At 43.1% G+C, this 19,469-nt stretch overlaps 1 protein-coding gene across 2 annotated transcripts in view; it reads left to right on the forward strand.

Moving 5' to 3' along the window:
- The window catches only part of PLA2G4A (phospholipase A2 group IVA), a 137,849-nt gene that overhangs the window by 36,503 nt on the left and 81,877 nt on the right, over window positions 1-19,469 (forward strand). The window lies entirely within an intron of this gene.

Raw genomic sequence — 19,469 nt, forward strand, 5'->3', positions numbered from 1 at the left:
CCACTAGGAAGGATGACCCATGAAAAACATCAGCAGTTTTAAGAAAGTATCTGCTTATTCCAAAAAAGGGTGTCAGCTTCTCATTTTTTTGCTTCTTTGGATATGACTGTGCTATTACCAGGTCATGTCTCCCTTACTTGCTGTCCCCTGAAGTTCATCACAGAGGTCACTGCTTGGGCTGATACTGCAGCCTTCAGTCCACCTGAATGACTGTGGCCCCTGGGTTGCTCCCCTGCAGGGTTTTTTTGTTAAAGCAGTTGTCCCTTCCCCCGCACACTCCAGTAAACCCCCCTCATGTTACATTGGAGCTAGTGCAGGGCTTCTCTGCAGCCTATCTCCTTGTGCAGTGGAACCTTGGCAGTTCCTTTGCATTTGGAGTCCTCCTGACAGTGTTTTATGCATGTTGTTACAAGTGACACTTAAGATCACAATAACTGAAAGGAATTAGAGAATAAATATCTGCCACCACTTCTTATTTACTTTTACTTTTATCTCCAAACCCTTCCCCCACAAGGCAGCATTTTGTTTCACTGTTTTCCCTGTATATTATGCAGTCAGTCTCTCCAGTATGTGTGGGTCTTTCACACTGTAACAAGGGACATTTGCAAAACATAGGAAAAAGTGATTGATAAACCACTCAGGTTTACCACAACTTATTAATATTTTTTATTTGTTTTTTATTTGTTCTGTGGTAGCTCCTAGCAGCACCACATGAGGATTTGGGCCCCTGATGCTCGGCCCCGAACACATCTTACTTTTTGAAAATGACTACATTTCAGCTTGATTGGGCCCCTTAAATTGGCTGACCTTGTCTGGCCTTGCGTTCCACTCAACAGTATTTCTCTGTTTGGATGTTTGTCTCTAATGCAAAACTTTTGAATGCTCCATCTGATCAATCCCCAATTTTCAGGGAATGTGCTAAGCATCAGTGAGCAGAATTAGATTGATGTTGGTGAAAAAAGGGGGAAACACCTGGGACACCTGACATCTGGTTAGCAGACCACGCATCTTCAGCCACCTCTGGAATTGTCTGTAGATGAAAGGACAGGATGATAGAAGCCATTAAGAGATTCCAGTATAAGACCACCTTCCATCTCCCCTGTGGCAATTCTGCCAATACTGTTTAAAACTGCTGACATCCTGAAATAGAAAAAAAAGAGCAAAGAAATAAGAGAACAAGAATGGTAGTGTGGGGATGGGGAATGATGGGGGTGCACCCTGAGTCCCTGGTATGGAGGGGAGAATGGGGGACCCAGACAAAGGGAGGAATAGAAGGGTTCACAAAGTCCTGGACTTCGAGAGGTGAATGGGTGACCCCTGGCATGGGAAGGAAGAGGGAATGGGAGGGCATATAGATTCCCTGGTATGGGTGGAATGGGGGGCACACAAAGACAGAAATAAAGGTAAAGGTGGTGGAGTAGCATTGTATATCAATGATGAGGTAGAATGTAAAGAAATAAGAAGCGATGGAATGGATAAGACAGAGTCCGTCTGGGCAAAAATCACATTGGGGAAGAAAACTACTAGAGCCTCCCCTGTGATAGTGCTTGGGGTGTGCTATAGACCCCTGGGATCTAATTTGGATATGGATAGAGCCTTCTTTAATGTTTTTAATGAAGTAAATACTAATGGAAACTGTGTGATCATGGGAGACTTTAACTTCCCAGATATAGACTGGAGGATGAGTGCTAGTAATAATAATAGGGCTCAGATTTTCCTAGATGCGATAGCTGATGGATTCCTTCATCAAGTAGTTGCTGAACCGACTAGGGGGGATGCCATTTTAGATTTGGTTTTGGTGAGTAGTGAGGACCTCATAGAAGAAGTGGTTGTAGGGGACAATCTTGGTTCTTGTGATCATGAGCTAATTCAGTTCAAACTGAATGGAAGGAAAAACAAAAATAAATCTGTGACTAGGGTTTTTGATTTCAAAAGGGGTGACTTTCAAAAATTAAGGAAATTAGTTAGGGAAGTGGATTGGACTGAAGAACTTATGGATCTAAAGGCAGAGGAGGCCTGGGATTACTTTAAGTCAAAGCTGCAGAAGCTATCGGAAGCCTGCATCCCAAGAAAGGGGAAAAAATTCATAGACAGGAGTTGTAGACCAAGCTGGATGAGCAAGCATCTCAGAGGGAAAGGAGTACTTGTGGCACCTTAGAGACTAACCAGTTTATTTGAGCATAAGCTTTCATGAGCTACAGCTCACTTCATCGGAAGCTTATGCTCAAATAAATTGGTTAGTCTCTAAGGTGCCACAAGTACTCCTTTTCTTTTTGCGAATACAGACTAACATGGCTGTTACTCTGAAACATCTCAGAGGGGTGATTAAGAAAAAGCAAAAAGCATACAGGTAGTGGAAGATTGGAGGGATCAACAAAGAAAGCTACCTTATTGAGGTCAGAACACAGAGATAAAGTGAGACAGGCTAAAAGTCAAGTAGAGTTGGACCTTGCAAAGGGAATTAAAACCAATAGTAAAAGGTTCTATAGCCATATAAATAAGAAGAAAACAAAGAAAGAAGAAATGGGACCACTAAACACGGAGGATGGAGTGGAGTTAAGGATAATCTAGGCATGGCCCAATATCTAAACAAGTACTTTGCCTCAGTCTTTAATAAGGCTAATGAGGATCTTGGGGATAATGGTAGCATGACAAATGGGAATGAGGATATGGAGGTAGATATTACCATATCTGAGATAGAAGCGAAACTTGAACAGTTTAATGGGACTACATCGGGGTGCCCAGATAATCTCCATCCAAGAATATTAAAGGAATTGGCACATGAAATTGCAAGCCCATTAGCAAGAATTTTGAATGAATCTGTAAACTCAGGGGTTGTACCGTATGATTGGAGAATTGCTAACATAGTTCCTATTTTTAAGAAAGGAAAAAAAAGTGATCCGGGTAACTACAGGCCTGTTAGTTTGACATCTGTAGTATGCAAGGTCTTGGAAAAAAATTTGAAGGAAAAAGTAGTTAAGAACATTGAGGTCAATGGTAAATGGGAAAAAAATACAACATAGTTTTACAAAGGTAGATCGTGCCAAACCAACCTGATCTCCTTCTTTGAGAAAGTAACAGATTTTTTAGACAAAGGAAACTCAGTGGATCTAATTTACCTCGATTTCAGTAAGGCGTTTGATACTGTGCCACGTGGGGAATTATTAGTTAAATTGGAAAAGATGGGGATCATTATGAAAATTGAAAGGTGGATAAGGAATTGGTTAACAGGGAGACTACAGCGGGTCATACTGAAAGGTGAACTGTCAGGCTGGAGGAAGGTTACCAGTGGAGTTCCTCAGGGATTGGTTTTGGGACCAATCTTATTTAATCTTTTTATTACTGACCTCGGCACAAAAAGTGGGAGTGTGCTACTAAAGTTTGCGGATGATGCAAAGCTGGGAGGTATTGCCAATTTAGAGAGAGACCGGGATATCATACAGGAAGATCTGGATGACCTTATAAACTGGAGTAATAGTAATAGGATGAAATTTAATAGTGAGAAGTATAAGTTTATGCATTTAGGGATTAATAACAAGAATTTTAGTTGTAAGCTGGGGATGCATCAATTAGAAGTAACGGAGGAGGAGAAGGACCTTGGAGTATTGGTTGATCACAGAATGACTATGAGCCGCCAATGTGATATGGCCATGAAAAAAGCTAATGCGGTCTTGGGATGCATTAGACGAGGTATTTCCAGTAGAGATAAGGAGGTGTTAGTACCGTTATACAAGGCACTGGTGAGACCTCACCTGGAATACTGTGTGCAGTTCTGGTCTCCCATGTTTAAGAAGGTTGAATTCCAACTGGAACAGGTACAGAGAAGGGCTACTAGGATGATCCGAGGAATGGAAAACCTTATGAAAGGAGGCTCAAGGAGGTTGGCTTGTTTAGCCTAACTAAAAGAAGGTTGAGGGGAGATATGATTGCTCTCTATAAATATATCAGAGGGATAAATACCGGAGAGGGAGAGGAATTATTTAAGCTCAGTATCAATGTGGACACAAGAAAAAAGGGATATAAACTGGCCATTGGGAAGTTCAGACTTGAAATTAGACGACGGTTTCTAACCATCAGAGGAGTGAAGTTCTGGAATAGCCTTCCAAGGGAAGCAATGGGGGCAAAAGACCTATCTGACTTTAAGATTAAACTCAATAAGTTTATGGAGGAGATGGTATGATGGGATAATATGATTTTGGCAATTAATTGATCTTTAAATATTCATGGTAAATAGGCCCAATGGCCTGTGATGGGATGTTAGATGGGGTGGGATCTGAGTTACTACAGAGAATTCTTTCCTGGGTATCTGGCTGGTGAATCTTGCCCATATGCTCAGGGTTCAGCTGATCACCATATTTGGGGTCGGGAAGGAATGTTCCTCCAGGGCAGATTGGAAGAGGCCCTTGGGGTTTTTCGCCTTCCTCTGTAGCATTGGGCATGACTTACTGGAGGATTCTCTGCTCCTTGAAGTCTTTAAACCACAATTTGAGGACTTCAGTAGTTCAGACATAGGTGAGAGGTTTATTGCACGAGTGGGTGGGTGAGATTCTGTGGCCTGCATTGTGCCGGAGGTACCACTAAATGATCATAATGGTCCCTTCTGACCTTAATATCTATGAATCTATGAAAGTCTCTGGCAGGTGGGAGAGTGGGGGATCTTGGTATGAGGGGAAGAGGAGATAAGGGGGGATGGGAGGGGAATGTGGGAAATGGGGGTGCACACAGTCCCTGGAATGGGGGGAGAATGTGGGACCCTGTGGTGGGATGGGAGAGGGGCAATAGGGGGTGTGACAGGATCCCCCCTGGGTGCAGCCTGGGACTGTGGGACAACTGTGCCCCCTAAACTCTCTCCAGCCTGGGCTGTCTCTCACAATGCTTTGCAAACGACCAGCAGCAAACCCCTTCAGGCGCTGTTATCACTCAGCACAACAGCACAACCCCACACCCAGCTAGATAGCATGAATGCTCCCACAGAGAAAGGCACCAGAGTCAAATCCCCCCAGCTCCCACCACGGTACCTCAGGAATATACCGTCTTGCGCTGCCCAAGACGAGCAATGCAGATTGATTAATCGGTTCATTAAGTGGACATACACCAGCATTTGTCAAACCTGAGCAGATTGCCACACACGTCATACAAACTCACTGGTAAAGATAAACAGTAAAACAAATTTATTTACTATAAAAGGTAGATTTTTAAGTCAGTGATGGGCAACCTGTGGCCTGCGGGCCGCATACGTCCCATCAGAGTAATCCACTGGCGAGCTGCGAGACAGTTTGTTTACATTGACTGTCCACAGGCAGAGCTGCCTGCAGCTCCCAGTGGCTGCGGTTCGCTGTTCCCGGCCAATGGGAGCTGCGGGAAGCGGCGGACAGCATGTCCCCGTGGTCCGCACCGCTTCCCACAGCTCCCATTAGCCAGGAATGGTGAACCATGGCCACTGGGAGCTGTGGGTGGCCATGCCTGCAGATGGTCAATGTAAACAAACTGTCTCGCAGCCTGCCAGTGGATTACCCTGACGGGCCGCAGGGTGCCCACCACTGTTTTAAGTGATATTAAGCGATAGGCAAAAGGTCAGAGTTAGTTACCAAAAGAAATAAAATATAAGCAAGTAATCTAAACTCTCAACACTATTAGACTGGGCAACAACTAGATTAAGCAGTTTTTCTCACCCCACTAGATATTGCAGTGCTTAGTATACAGATTTCACCTCTGCTGGAGTCTTGTCTTCTTCTCGGTGTCTTAGTTGCTTGCAACGTAGGTGGGGGCATGAGAAAGGGTCAAGCATATGGCCACTGTCTGTTTTATACCTTCAGTCCATGTGCTTGGAAAACACAAGTCCAGGCATGTCTGGGGCAATGCTGAGTCTCCCAGCAAGGTTGAACAATTCCCCTGGTGTGGCCTCATGCAGGTGAGTCATTGCATGGTAGCTACCTTGCTAGACAATGGTTGTTGATGGGTTGATTGATGTCCCGCCCGGGTGTTGGCTACTTTCCTTGCTGTTGCCTCTGGGGAGCTAATATCTGGCTGATTCCCCAACTTACAGTATGTTTTAGTGACCACCATACAACACTATTCTCATAATTTCATATGCATTAATGATATACATATGTGGATAGAGAAATTATTTTCAGCATATCATAGCCTTTCCCTGATACCTTACAGGGCATGCTTTATATGTAAGATCAGGATTATATAAAAATGAGGAATATGGGGTTCCAGGACACTCCCCCAAGCTACAGAATGTCACAGGGGGCATTAAAGGGGGTTGCACGCAGGGGGTGGGGGAAATGGAGGGATGCAAAGAGCTTCTGGTGTCTGCTGTGAGTTCAGCCTACAGAAACAATTAAGTGTGCAGTATACTTTCCTATTCTTCCTCCACAGTAATGTGCCCTGGGGTATAGGAAAGTTCATACACACTGACATGTTTTTTAAAAGGATGATTAGGAAGGCTTTGAGCAAATGTTCAGATGTGGCTCTTCCACACTGTTGTTTGAGAAACTCTTTGAAATAAGACAGAAGTGTGTGTGTATGAGTGAGAGAGAGGCAGAGAGAGGGGAGGGGGAAAGGATTGAGAATTATTTCTAGACTTTGCTACTTTACAGCATCCACAAGAATCAGTGTGTACTGCCACCTACCATGATCCATGCTTTTGTAACCTTGATCCACGTCAGTCTCTTATTAGTAATCTGGTGTGTCACACCTGTTCTACATCTCTTGTATGTGAAGCTTAGTTTAAATGTTTCATGACATGTAGCAATCTGGAAGCTATTGTGCCCTACTTGTTAACCAGGGATGCCTACCCGTTAACTAGCTGAGGGTTATATTGGCAATTATGCCAGAAGCACAAGAACTGCACTGTTAATAGCTTGTATAACATGAACAGGATTTAGATGCCTGCCATTTAAATAATGGTGGAACATTACATGTATTTTCCTTGCATGAAGAAAAGGAGGACTTGTGGCACCTTAGAGACTAACCAATTTATTTGAGCATAAGCTTTCGTGAGCTACAGCTCACTTGAAGTGAGCTGTAGCTCACGAAAGCTTATGCTCAAATAAATTGGTTAGTCTCTAAGGTGCCACAAGTCCTCCTTTTCTTTTTGCGAATACAGACTAACACGGCTGTTACTCTGAAACCTTTCCTTGCATGGTGTCTCTGTATAAAAGAAGAAGGTTGAATAGGGGATCTCACTGCAGAGCTGTGTGAGAGGCATCTGATCATTCTTGCAATAAAGCATGGGATAACTGTTCTGAAAACCTAGGTTAATGGGTGTAAGAGCCCTTGAAGATGTTTCTGAATTTTCTTCAGCATTATTATTATTGATGGCAATATTAAGCCTGCAGTCAGATTTATTGTTGAAGCAATGTTTCAAGTAGAAAGCTTTTTTGTTTTTGTTGCTTGTCATAGACTAAAGTAGAGTATTTCCTGTCAGTTTTTGTGTTAGATTTGTGTAAGCATACTGGACAGTTGGAGTTAGTTTAACTATTTTATAGAGCTTCATTTTTTCCCCACAAGGAGTTTTCTGTCTACTTTGATGAACAGATGGATCAGGATAAGGGCTGGTCTGCCTGGCATCATGCAGGAGTATCAGTGCAGAAGATTATAAATGCACCATTTTCTCTGCTTGAACTTTGGCTCCGTTTTTACTATGATCTCAGATGTATTTATGGAGCTTTGCTTGCGTATTTGAGATTTGGATCCTTGCCTCTCATGACTGGTAAAGATCTATGGTGCGGTCTCATTCCTGTTATTCACACAGGAAGTGTTAACGCTTCTTTTTAAGGAATGATGGAAGCCACACTTAAATACACCTCAGCTCAAGAAACTAACACTTGGTGTCAACTTCAACAGTTGGGGTAGGTTGTTGAGAAGACGCTGTTTGAGCAACACCAGGCACATCCTGACCTCATGAACATCCTTCATCCTTGCTAGCCTGGTTCAGGCATGGGTGTAGTGACGAGACAATATTAATGCCATGCCACAATCTCCTTGTGATGATGGAGGAAGGCAAAATGTCTCTGCTGGTTTTGTTTGATCTTTTGGCATCTATTGATGCCATTGCATTGAGGCTGTGTTGAATCACCTACAGGATGACCCATCATGGTATGTTCCTTCCTCTTGGAGAGCTCCCAAAGGGTGGTAATGAGTATTTACTCTACTTCCCAAGGACTGTTGCATGCAGAGCTTCATCTTGTCCTCCCAGCTGCCCCAAATGTATGGGTGGCTGACATGTTTAGGTCACTAGTGTCACCCATGTGTGCATAACACTTAGATCTCATTTTACAGTCGTCTCTGTGCTTTTCAAGGAACTGACTGAAGTAGGGAATAGTTCTGAAAGCTCTGGCTAGATCTCAGTCCATATAAGACGGGGAAGATGCTCATAGTATTTGACAGCAGCTGTGATATGTCTGACCTTTGCCAGGTCAATTGTCAGTCTTGGGGTCATAAACAGAACTACGCCTGGATTGTCAGGTGAGAACTGTGGCACCTGGTGCCTTTTTTCATCTACAGTTGGCTTGGAGGTAGTGACCTATTCTCCCAATGGATATTTTTCCACAGTGATCCAACTCTTTTGTGATCTCCAAACTAGATTAATGAAATGTGCTGGGCTTGGGGCTATGCTTAATACTACTTCACTTAGTGCAGAATATAGCAGCTCATTTCTTGAAAGGCATTGGCTCTTATATACACATAATAAGAGTGCTCTCTGTCCTGCACCTAGTTGTTCCCTTCTGTTCACACAGAATGGTTCTCAACAGAGAGATTGTCCCTCCGTCCTAGGTCTTGTTATGAAAATTAGTATCTCCTGAGCCACGTTTGCTTTCAGTTTTGGGTTTACAGAGCCAGGATGGACTGTTTAGCAGTTATTTGTGTACTAACTAGTGCATCCTACAGCTCTGAATTGGTGTTTTCTGTAGGCATCTTTACTGAACAAACATTTAGCAGTGGTCCCCACGTACTGAACTGTCTGATTGGTGGCATAACTGAATTTGTAGAATCCTAGAAGTGTAGGGCTGGAAGGGACCATGAGAAGTCAAAAGTCCAGTCCCCTGCACTGAGGCAGGACCAAGTGAAACGAGAGCATCCCTGACAGGTGTTTGTCCAAACTGTTCTTAAAAATCTCTCATGACTGGGATTCCACAACCTCCATTGGAAGTCTATACCAGTTCTTAGCTATCCTTATAGTTAGAAAGCTTTTCCTACTATCTAACCTAAATGTTCCTTGCTACAGATTAAGTCCATTACTACTTGTCCTGCCTTCAGTGGACATGGAGAACAAGTGATCACTGTCCTCTTTATAACAGCCCTTGAAATATTTGAAGACTGCTATCAGGTCTCCTCTCAGTCTTCTTTTCTCAAGAATGCTTCATTTTTTTAACCTGTGTTCATAGGTCAGGTTTTCTAAACCTTTTAAAATTTGTGGTGCTCTTCTCTGGACTCTTTCCAATTTGTCCACTTCTCTGCTAAAGTGTGGCACTCAGAACTGGACACACTACAACAGCTGAGGCCTAATGAGTGCCAAGTAGAATGGGCCAATTGCCTCCCATGTCTTACATATGACACACCTGTTAATAGACTCCAGAATATTAGCCTTTTTCACAATTGCATCACATAATTGACCTGTAGCAACACCCAACACCCAAGCTCTTAGGCTATGCCTGTAGTGTGGCAAGGAGAAAAAAATTCAGAAAATAAGCAGGAAAAATGTGCAAGAGGTGTGGAAGAAGAAATCTGGCTACCTCTACTAATTTTCCATGTGTCAGTTGCTGGGGTGTCCCCTGTGTTCACAATGCCATTCTGCATGAAGAGGTGTGTTGCCATCAGTGGAAGTCAGGATGCAACCAATCTACACAGCCAAACTGTGAGTGCCCTCAGAGTCAAATTGCTGGAGAGGCTGAAAGACATGTGGAGGGGCAGCTTTCATGCACGAAATATCTCAGCATCTGCAGTGCTTGGTTAGGATTTTAAAATTTTCAGCTCCTAAGCTTTCTGTAGGTCATATGGTTTGCAACCTCTTCTGGCCTTCCTACAAAAGGGGAGCCTGCAGTGTTTATCTCCGTTCCTTCAGGATATGGTTCTTTTCCAGTAAGATTTTCCCTTTCCAGATTTTGACATGGCAGAAGTGGAAGGTAGAAATTATGTTTCTTACATTCACCTGGCATTCAAAATTATGTATTGAGGTAGCAAAGTAAATTAGCTATATGACTTCTCTTTTAATAATCTGTAATCTTGCTTAAGATGAGTGAATTTATTTGCAATTTTTATTTGCAATCAGATTCTCATCTTACGATGATGACTTTTACCAGAAGGACCACAAACTACTTTGCCTTTCTAAGGAAATGTGTTTTTTTTTTAAAAAAAAGTAATAATCAGCAAGTGGTTTAGAAAGAGAACATGCTCTTTCTGTATGGACCTGAAGAAGAACTTGAATTTTGAAGAGGTATTTGGGTCTGGATGTAATGGAAATCTCATGGAAATGGTCCAATAGTTTGTCTCTAGACAGCACTATAATATAATTAATTAATAATATTATTGAGAACAACTCATGAGATTTCAGTTCCGTCAACTCCAAACCTATCCATGATTTGGATACAAATCCGAAATCCAAAATCCCTGATCAGGATCCAGTTCTGATTACCACTTTCTTGGCCCATCACTTGTTGCAAGAGTAGCTGGAAAGCTAATCTTGTTGCATTGAAAAGGGCAAAAGGGTATGAAAATGATCCAGAAAAAAATTGCCATTTCCCTTGACAAACGTCTTTTGATGGCAAAATTGCTGTTTTCTGACTTTACATTTAGACAAAGAAAAAAATTGGAGGCAAGAGTGATTATTTAACATAAATGTTGGTGAAAACTTGATTTTTTCACCCCAGTTGAAGCCTCTTGTGTATCTCTCTATCAGTGGTTTGCAGCATGTCATATTTGGCAGAAGGGAGACCAATTCAGGTCAGAGAGCAGCTTCTGAAAATAAATAGAATGTGTGCTACATTATCCCCCGGACTGCTGGTTTCATTCTGATGGGAAAAAATTCAGTTAACCCACAGCAGCATCTCTACAGGGTGAAATAATTGTACAAAGTGTGTTAGTAAAAAAGCAACACTTTGGCAAAAGATAGAGGGCTGACAACTCTAATTGACTTCAGCTAGTGTGGTGTGTATGAGAGTATTGAGAGCTGAAACTTGAGAGCTAGGGAGTTTGTTTACTTTGGGCCAGACTGTGCAACACTTATTCAGACTACTGAGTGTTTACTCATATGAGTAGTCCCATTGACCTTTGTGGAACTATTTGTGTGAGAAATCCTTCACCAGTCTGAGTAAAGATGGTACAATGCCTGCACTAACCATGCTAATAGATGGGTTAATACAGAATGAATTCAAGAGTGACACTTTATTTCTGGGTCAGGATTCTGGGTTGAGCAGGATATTTTCATAATCTGTTTCTCTCCATCCTTTTCGTGCATACATCTGCAGTGAAATCTTCAACACTGAAGGTGTCATCATTCAACTTCAGTGTTAACTTTCTATTGAGATGACCTGGGGAAGTTTGTATATTTGAGCTCTTGTTTCAGGTTATCTGCATATTCAGATAGACACCATAACATCAGTTCACCCTCTGTTCACATTTTTAGCTTATGTCTGCATAAGAACTAGAGACTTAATTTTTTTAATGAAAGCTGAGATTCTGGTACATGAGACGGCAGCCCCCAGAAAAATGTGTCCATTCAGTGCACTGTTGAAAGCTAGCTAATACAATCACTTCTTACTGCTGTCTGATCTGGAATGGCGTTGAACTCCCTCAGTCCTTAATATGGTTCTGACATAGACCTGTTGTCATGCCTTGGGCAAATCACTTAAGCTTTCCTTGGTTCAATTTTTTTCTACATGTAAATTAGAAATATAGTAATACCTACCTTACAGGAGTCTTTTGTGATTAATGAATGTTAGTTTTTAAACTGCTTTCAGATGAAAGGTAGTACAAAAATACAAAGTATCAATAAAGTCTCTGGTGAGTTAACTATTAATTTAGATTATTTCACAGATAGGAAATCAACTCATCTCTGCATTGCACAACCAAAACATGCCTCAGGGTCTGTTCATGTAGGTGAGTGATGCAACCATCAGATTTCGTAATCAGCTGATCCTTGTGATATGTAGTATTCTGCTCAGATGTGGAATCATGCTATCCATACTTTGCATGCTACAGAACAGAAGCTGTGAGTGACTGGATCCATGAATGAGGCTGAAATGGTTCAAGACCAGTTGTGGAGCTCAGAGCCAGGAACATGCCTTTAGGGTGGTTAGTGGTGCAACTGTTAGACTTGCTCCACTAGAGTGGCATTTGGCCTTGAGGACATTCAGTGCCCAATGGAAGATTTAAAAAATAGGTGTATATTGGCCAGTCATTAATGCTAAAAACACTGTGCATGAATGTCCACAGAGTCATTTAGACTATCACTGTTCACTGAGTGCTGGCAGGGCTTTTGGCAGTGTACAGAGCATGCTGAAAGGCATTGGCCTGACCAAAGGAATTGACATTCTGAAATAATATACAGGTTCCATGTCTTTTTAATTAAAAGAAAATGGAAAATAATAGGCTTGCATCAAAACAAGTCTTGAATATAAAGTGTTGTTTTCATATTTAATTACATATGTAAACAAACATATTTGCCACAACAGCTAAGAAACTCAGGCAGTTGTCGTAGCAGCTAAGCAATACTCAGCAAGATTGTCGATAAACTTCCTTCTCCCTGGTATGACACCCGCTAATAATCTTTCTGTGACACTTATAGATTCCTCATATCCTATGTGTCCCTGAGGACTCCCTTCACCCTGGCATCCAAGTTCCCACCTGACTAGGAAAAAGCTGTTGCTCCCCCACCCCAATTAAGTTAGCTGAAACAAGCTAGCTTAACTCAATCAACCCCACATAACTGTAATGTCCAGGAGCCAGGTACATCAAAGGGCATCCTGATTAGTGGGCAGAATTCATGCATGAAGTCTGCCTGCCAGGAAATTCAGTCCAAGGGGAAGGTACAGCAAGGTGGCTGATGGGTCAGGTGGGATAGAAATGGCATGATCAGGTGGGGCCGTGTAGACATAACGTGATCATGATCTATGCCGAATTGCAGATCAAATCAGATTTCCATTGTATTGTAGAGTGTGGTGTGCTCTGGGCCAATCAATACAGATAAACACAGATGAAACTGCTTCCAACAGAGGGACAGGTTCAGTGGCTATGTCTGTGTTGCAATAAAATACCTGTGGCTGGCCTATGTCAGCTGACCTGTGCTCAAGGGGCTTGGGCTGCAGGGCTATTAAATGATAGTGTCAACATTCAGGCTTGAGCTGATGCCTGGACTCTGGGATCTTCCCATCCTGGGAGCCCATAGCCCAGGCTCCAGCCTGATCGCAAATATCTGCACTGCAATTTTATAGTCCCAGAGCCCAAGCCCCAAAGAGCCAGAGTCAGCTGACACGGGCCATACGCGGGTGTTTTATTGCAGTGTAGACATACCCAATGTGGCCAACACAGGGGGATCCTACTAGCACTGTCTTGATCCACTATGGCTCAGGACAATTAACCTCAATGTGAATGCCCTTACATGATCTCCCTTAGAGTTTTATTGGGAAAAGTTGGCTTTAATATCCACAAGGGGCTCCATAGGAGCCCTGTCAACAGACTGCAGTGGGAACGTGTTGAATTGGCATAATTTGTGTGCCCTTGCCATGTTCCTTTCGCTGACCAGAGCCACGCACTTGTGAAGCCATGCTGGTGGCTTGTGGTTTCTTTGGTGATGGAGAGCTTGTGGGTTTTTTCCATGGCAACAACTTCCACTCCCATTGGGCCCCATGACTGGGGACAGACTGGTGAATCCTGGCCTCAGTCAAATCACTTGGTTCCAGATGACAATATCTTCATACGATTATATTTAAAGTCAAAACAATACCCATAGGTGTATTGGTGGATTTCCCCCTTACTCTTAGTGTCTTGGGGAAAATAAACATTATCAAGAGGAGCAAGTATTGAATGTGTTTTCATGTGGGGAGACAGCAGGAATGTGTCTAAATTTGTCCTTCTATCCTCGATACAGTTTTGATTTCTCCTCTCAAAAAATAACCACATCCAAAATTTATTGGAGGAAATCATAAATAAAGCCTCTTAATAAACTTTATTTCCAGAAAATGGAAAACTTCTTGTCCTTCAGTGGATAGCTAATTTATTTATATTTGTCTTGATTTATCACATTATTTTTAACTCTTTAGACTGATATCCGTTAATGTTTTGCACTTCAACATGTTTAACAATCATTAATGAGTTAAACTTCAGTAGGTATTTTTAGTTTTATGTTATGAATGGCATCAATGAACTATAGAGAGATTAAATCACTTGCCTAAAGTAATGTAGGAAGCCTGTGGCAAAGTTAAGAATAGTCTGATGCCTTATTCACAAGAGGAACCTTCCTACACAACAAAGAACCTATTTCAGAAAAGTAACCCCACAGGAGAAATATGAATGAACTGTCCTAGATTGTTTCTCTTGAGAAACATTTGGTTGCTCTTTCAGACAGGCTGGTTAATATATTGTGTAAGAGAGACTCAGAACAATTCCAGACAATATTGCATCTTTAATATGTTATGCACTTACTGCTCCTGCAGTGGTGATGAAGCTATTTTAGATTAACAGCATTTGACCCTTGAACCATTTCCTAATAATGTTTCTCTTTTAAACTGTACTTTTAAATTGAAATCTTCAGATCATTAGTACTTTTCCACTGGATTAAAGGTTTTTTTTTTGTCTATGAAACTTGGCAACTTTAACATTTTGAAATAAATACAAAATCAAATATTACAGTGATATATGTGAAATAGCTTGTAATAAGTCTTTGGTCTCTGTTTCTCCAAGAAATAACAGATCTAGGCTTTTGATTGCTATTATATAATTTACATCAGTATTTTCTTCTTCGAGTAAAAAGAAAAGGAGTACTTGTGGCACCTTAGAGACTAACCAATTTATTAGAGCATAAGCTTTCGTGAGCTACAGCTCACTTCATCAGATGCATATCGTGGAAACTGCAGCAGACTTTATATATACAGAGAGAATATGAACCAATACCTCCTCCCACCCCACTGTCCTGCTGGTAATAGCTTATCTAAAGTGATCATCAAGTTGGGCCATTTCCAGCACAAATCCAGGTTTTCTCACCCTCCACCCCCCCACACAAATTCACTCTCCTGCAGGAGGGTGGAGGGTGAGAAAACCTGGATTTGTGCTGGAAATGGCCCACCTGATGATCACTTTAGATAAGCTATTACCAGCAGGACAGTGGGGTGGGAGGAGGTATTGGTTCATATTCTCTGTGTATATATAAAGTCTGCTGCAGTTTCCACGATATGCATCTGATGAAGTGAGCTGTAGCTCACGAAAGCTTATGCTCTAATAAATTGGTTAGTCTAAGGTGCCACAAGTACTCCTTTTCTTTTTGCGAATACAGACTAACACGGCTGTTACTCTGAAACCTGTCCTTCTTCGAGTAGTGTCCCTAGGGGTGCTCCACTGTAGGTATATTTGCATCCCTGTGCTTCTGATTGGAGATCTTTGGTAGCAGTGTCTGTTCATCCTGCACCTGTGTTCTCCCCTCTTCGTGCTCTGCCTCAAGGCTAATTAGCACTGTAGGGGCAGACTACCCTCAATTCCTTCCCTATTGCCCCAGGCTAGAGAGGGAGCCATTAGCAGTCCATTCACGGATACTTTACTCTCTAGAAATTCATTCTTAGCTAGTTTTATTGTTTTCTTAGTCTCAGAGTTTCCTTTAGTTTTTTTGTTCCCTGTTAAAAAAAAATGTTTTTTGCTTTACCCTTTCCCCCCCCGCCATACTAGGAAATGCCCCCAGGAGGAGTATTCCCAGGTCGCCTGGGTTTAAGATGTGTCTCTTCTGCACGGAGTCCATTCCGGTAATGGATGGGCATTCCTACTGTGTCTGTTGCCTCTGACAGGGCCACATTTCACAGATGTAAAAAGAAAAGGAGTACTTGTGGCACCTTAGAGACTAACCAATTTATTTGAGCATGAGCTTTCGTGAGCTACAGCTCACTTCATCGGATGCATACCATGGAAACTGCACTTCATCCGATGAAGTGAGCTGTAGCTCACGAAAGCTCATGCTCAAATAAATTGGTTAGTCTCTAAGGTGCCACAAGTACTCCTTTTCTTTTTGCGAATACAGACTAACACGGCTGTTACTCTGAAACATTTCACAGATGTGTGCCTTCTGTTAGCAGCTAAAAACCAGATCCCCCCCAAAAATAGGAACTGAAGCTAAAACTGCTCCTTTTGGAGGGAGCTCTCCAGCCTGTATTTGACCTGTGCTCAGAGTCTCACAGGCAACACAAATCTTCTCCATAGCCTTCCAGTGAACCAAGGAAGAAATCCTCAGATGCCCCATGCAAGATCTCCAAAAAGAGATCTTTGAGCCTTCATAGTAAGCCCTGAACCAACCAGAGGTGGTTCAGGGCACATTTGATCTCTTTGGTACCACAGCACTGAAGGCATCTAAACATGATACCGCTGGTATGCCTAAGGACCCCCTGGGCACAGGCACCAAAGCAATGGCACCACTGGTCAGGGACAGGTGTGGAGATTGTGCAACCTCCAGGAAGACTGCATCGTATGGATGCTGTTGGTACCAATGATTGCGAGGCAACCATCATCCTCAGTTGGCTCAGTGCAGCCAAGGTTGCGAGCTCCCTCAGTACCGCCAACTCAATAACAGCAACTGCTCATGGTACCAAATACCGTGACACAATAGGAATTTAGGTTGTCTAAGGACCTCACAGTATCTGAGGTATCAGAGTCTCATTTAATTGGTACCAGGGCCTCAGTCCTGGGCACATCTTGAACTCCATAGTGAACACCAGCACTGATCCATGCACGTCTGTATCGGCTCCACCGTTTTCCAGTGGAGAGTCAGATAATGACCAGGAGGTCATCTCCCATCACTCACTATGCTTCCTCCAGCTACCAGACTGGGCCTTCCCAGTCATACCCTCAGTCTGGACATCAACCCCTGTGGTATGACCAACCATGGGGTCAGCCACCCATGCCTTTTCCATCATGCCAGTGGCCCTACTGGGATACATGGGGAGCATTATATACACTGAGAGATTGCGAAGCATTCCCCCTCAGACACCATCTCTAGAGCCTCAGAACCTCCTGAGGAGATCCTGGAGGAGTAGGAGGTTGGACTAGAGGTGGAGGTTATTCATGAACCTGGACCTGCAAATTAACATCCAAAAGTCGACCTTAACTCCAGTACAATGTTTGGAGTTCATAGGGGTTGATCTCGACTCACTGCAAGTGAGGGCACCCCTTCCACAACACAGATTTCACAGCCTGTCCACACTTAGAGACAGTTCAAGCCAGACCTCAAACATCGGCCAGACGTTCCTCCAGCTTCTGTGGCACACGGTGGCTGGTATGTTTGTAATATTTCATGGCAAACTACAGATGAGGTGTCTGCAGACATGGTTCAGCTTGGTTTATAGGCCAAACAAAGACCGGTTAGACAACCCTTTCTTGATGCCTTTCAGGGTCAGACTCGGTAAATGTTTGCATGGGGGTCCTGTTCACTCAGTCTTCCCTTGACATTACTTCTCCCTCATGGGTTGTGCTGCACACCTCAAGACTCGGGGCAAATGGTAGTCCTCAGAGGTAACTCTCCACATCAACGTTGTTGAACTCGGGGTGGTCAGGAATGCTTGTGTTCACTGCTCAGAGATACACACACGACAACATTGCGTGCTACATAAATCATCAGGGAGGAACCAGATCATCCTACTTCTGTGCAAAAGCGCTAAAGCTCTGGAACTGGGGCATTTGCCACAATGTTCTAATATTAGCAGCCTACCTATCATTAGTGCAGAACATAACAGCAGGCAGCTTTCACATGACCATGAGTGGGAAGTGAACCCAGCAGCACTTCGCAGCATATTTTGTCAGTGGGGGACACCGACAATAAACTTGTTTGCTACTTACCTGAACAGGAAATCCCCACATTATTGCTCCAGGGCCGACCTTGGACAGCACTCATTAGGGGACGATCTCCTTCTTCCATGGGAAAAGGGCCTTCTTTACACCATTGCCCCGTTCCCTCTCTTCTTGAAGGTCCTGTTGAAAATAAAGAGAAAAAGCAAATGTCATACTGATTGCTCCCACCTGAGCGAGACAGATGACTTGCCAACCAGTCCCTCTTCAACCCACTGCTTACCTCCTCTCAGAGAAAGAAGGACACACTCTCCATTTCAAGCTGCAGATACTCCAGCTCAAGGCTTGGCTTCTTCGTAGTTCCAACGCACAGAGAGCTCCTGCTTCCAGGAGGTACAGGAAGTGTTACTACACAGTAGGAAATTGGTTACCCACCGTACTTAACTATAAAAGTGGACAAGGGTTTGAGGTTTGGTGCAATTCCAGGCACATTATCCCTACATCTGCTATTCTCCTGGTGGTGTTAGATTACATACTGTCTCCATCAACAGGTAGAGGGATACTCAGTTTTCTCACACCCAACTACAAAGAGATTCCTTAAGGGCATAACAAACCTCTTTCCCCAACCCAGATGCCCTACTCCAACATGGGACCTAAAACTAGTTTTAAAGAGATGGACTAGATCACCCTTTGAACCAATGGCTACTTGTTTACTTACACACCTGTCAATGAAGATAACATTTCTGGTGGCCATCACCTCAGTGAGGAGAACAGGGGAAATAGCAGTACTTATGGCACACCCCACTTCACAGTATTCTTTCACAACAAGGTTACTATCTGGCTACACCCAAAGTTTATTCCTAAAGTGACCTCATCTTTTCACATGAACCAACCAGATCCTCCCAACTTTTTATCCTAAGCCTCCCCATGGTAACAGAGAGGCTATACTGCACATGCTAGATGTTAGGAGAGCCCTGACCTTCTACTTGGACAGGACAAAGACTTCTAGGAAATCTCGTAAGCTCTTCTGTTCCATTGCAGAAAGGTCTAACAGCACAGCAATATCAGCCCAGAGACTCTCCAAATGGGTCTTGAACTGTTTTCATGTTCGCAACATAGTACCTCTACCTGGAATTCGCACACACTCCATGAGGTCAGTTTCCTCCTTTGTCGCCTTCCTCAAGAATGTCCCTGTCTTGGAAATCTGCAGAGCAGCCACCTTGGGTGTCTGTACATACCCTCACAGAACACTATGCCATCACTGGAGACTCTGCTTCCAATGCTAGTTTCAGCTCTGCAGTATCATCATCCATAACAGACTTGATTCCAAAGCCCCAACCTCCCATTAGGGACACTGCTTGAGAGTCACCTATAATGGAGCACCCATAGGAACACTACTCAAAGAAGAAGAGGAAGTTACTCACCTTGTGCAGTAATGATGGTTCCTTGAGATGGGTGTCCCTATCGGTGCTCCATAACCCGCC

This window comes from Lepidochelys kempii, chromosome 8 (genome assembly GCF_965140285.1).
Source record: "Lepidochelys kempii isolate rLepKem1 chromosome 8, rLepKem1.hap1, whole genome shotgun sequence".
NCBI classification, from domain to species: domain Eukaryota; kingdom Metazoa; phylum Chordata; order Testudines; family Cheloniidae; genus Lepidochelys; species Lepidochelys kempii.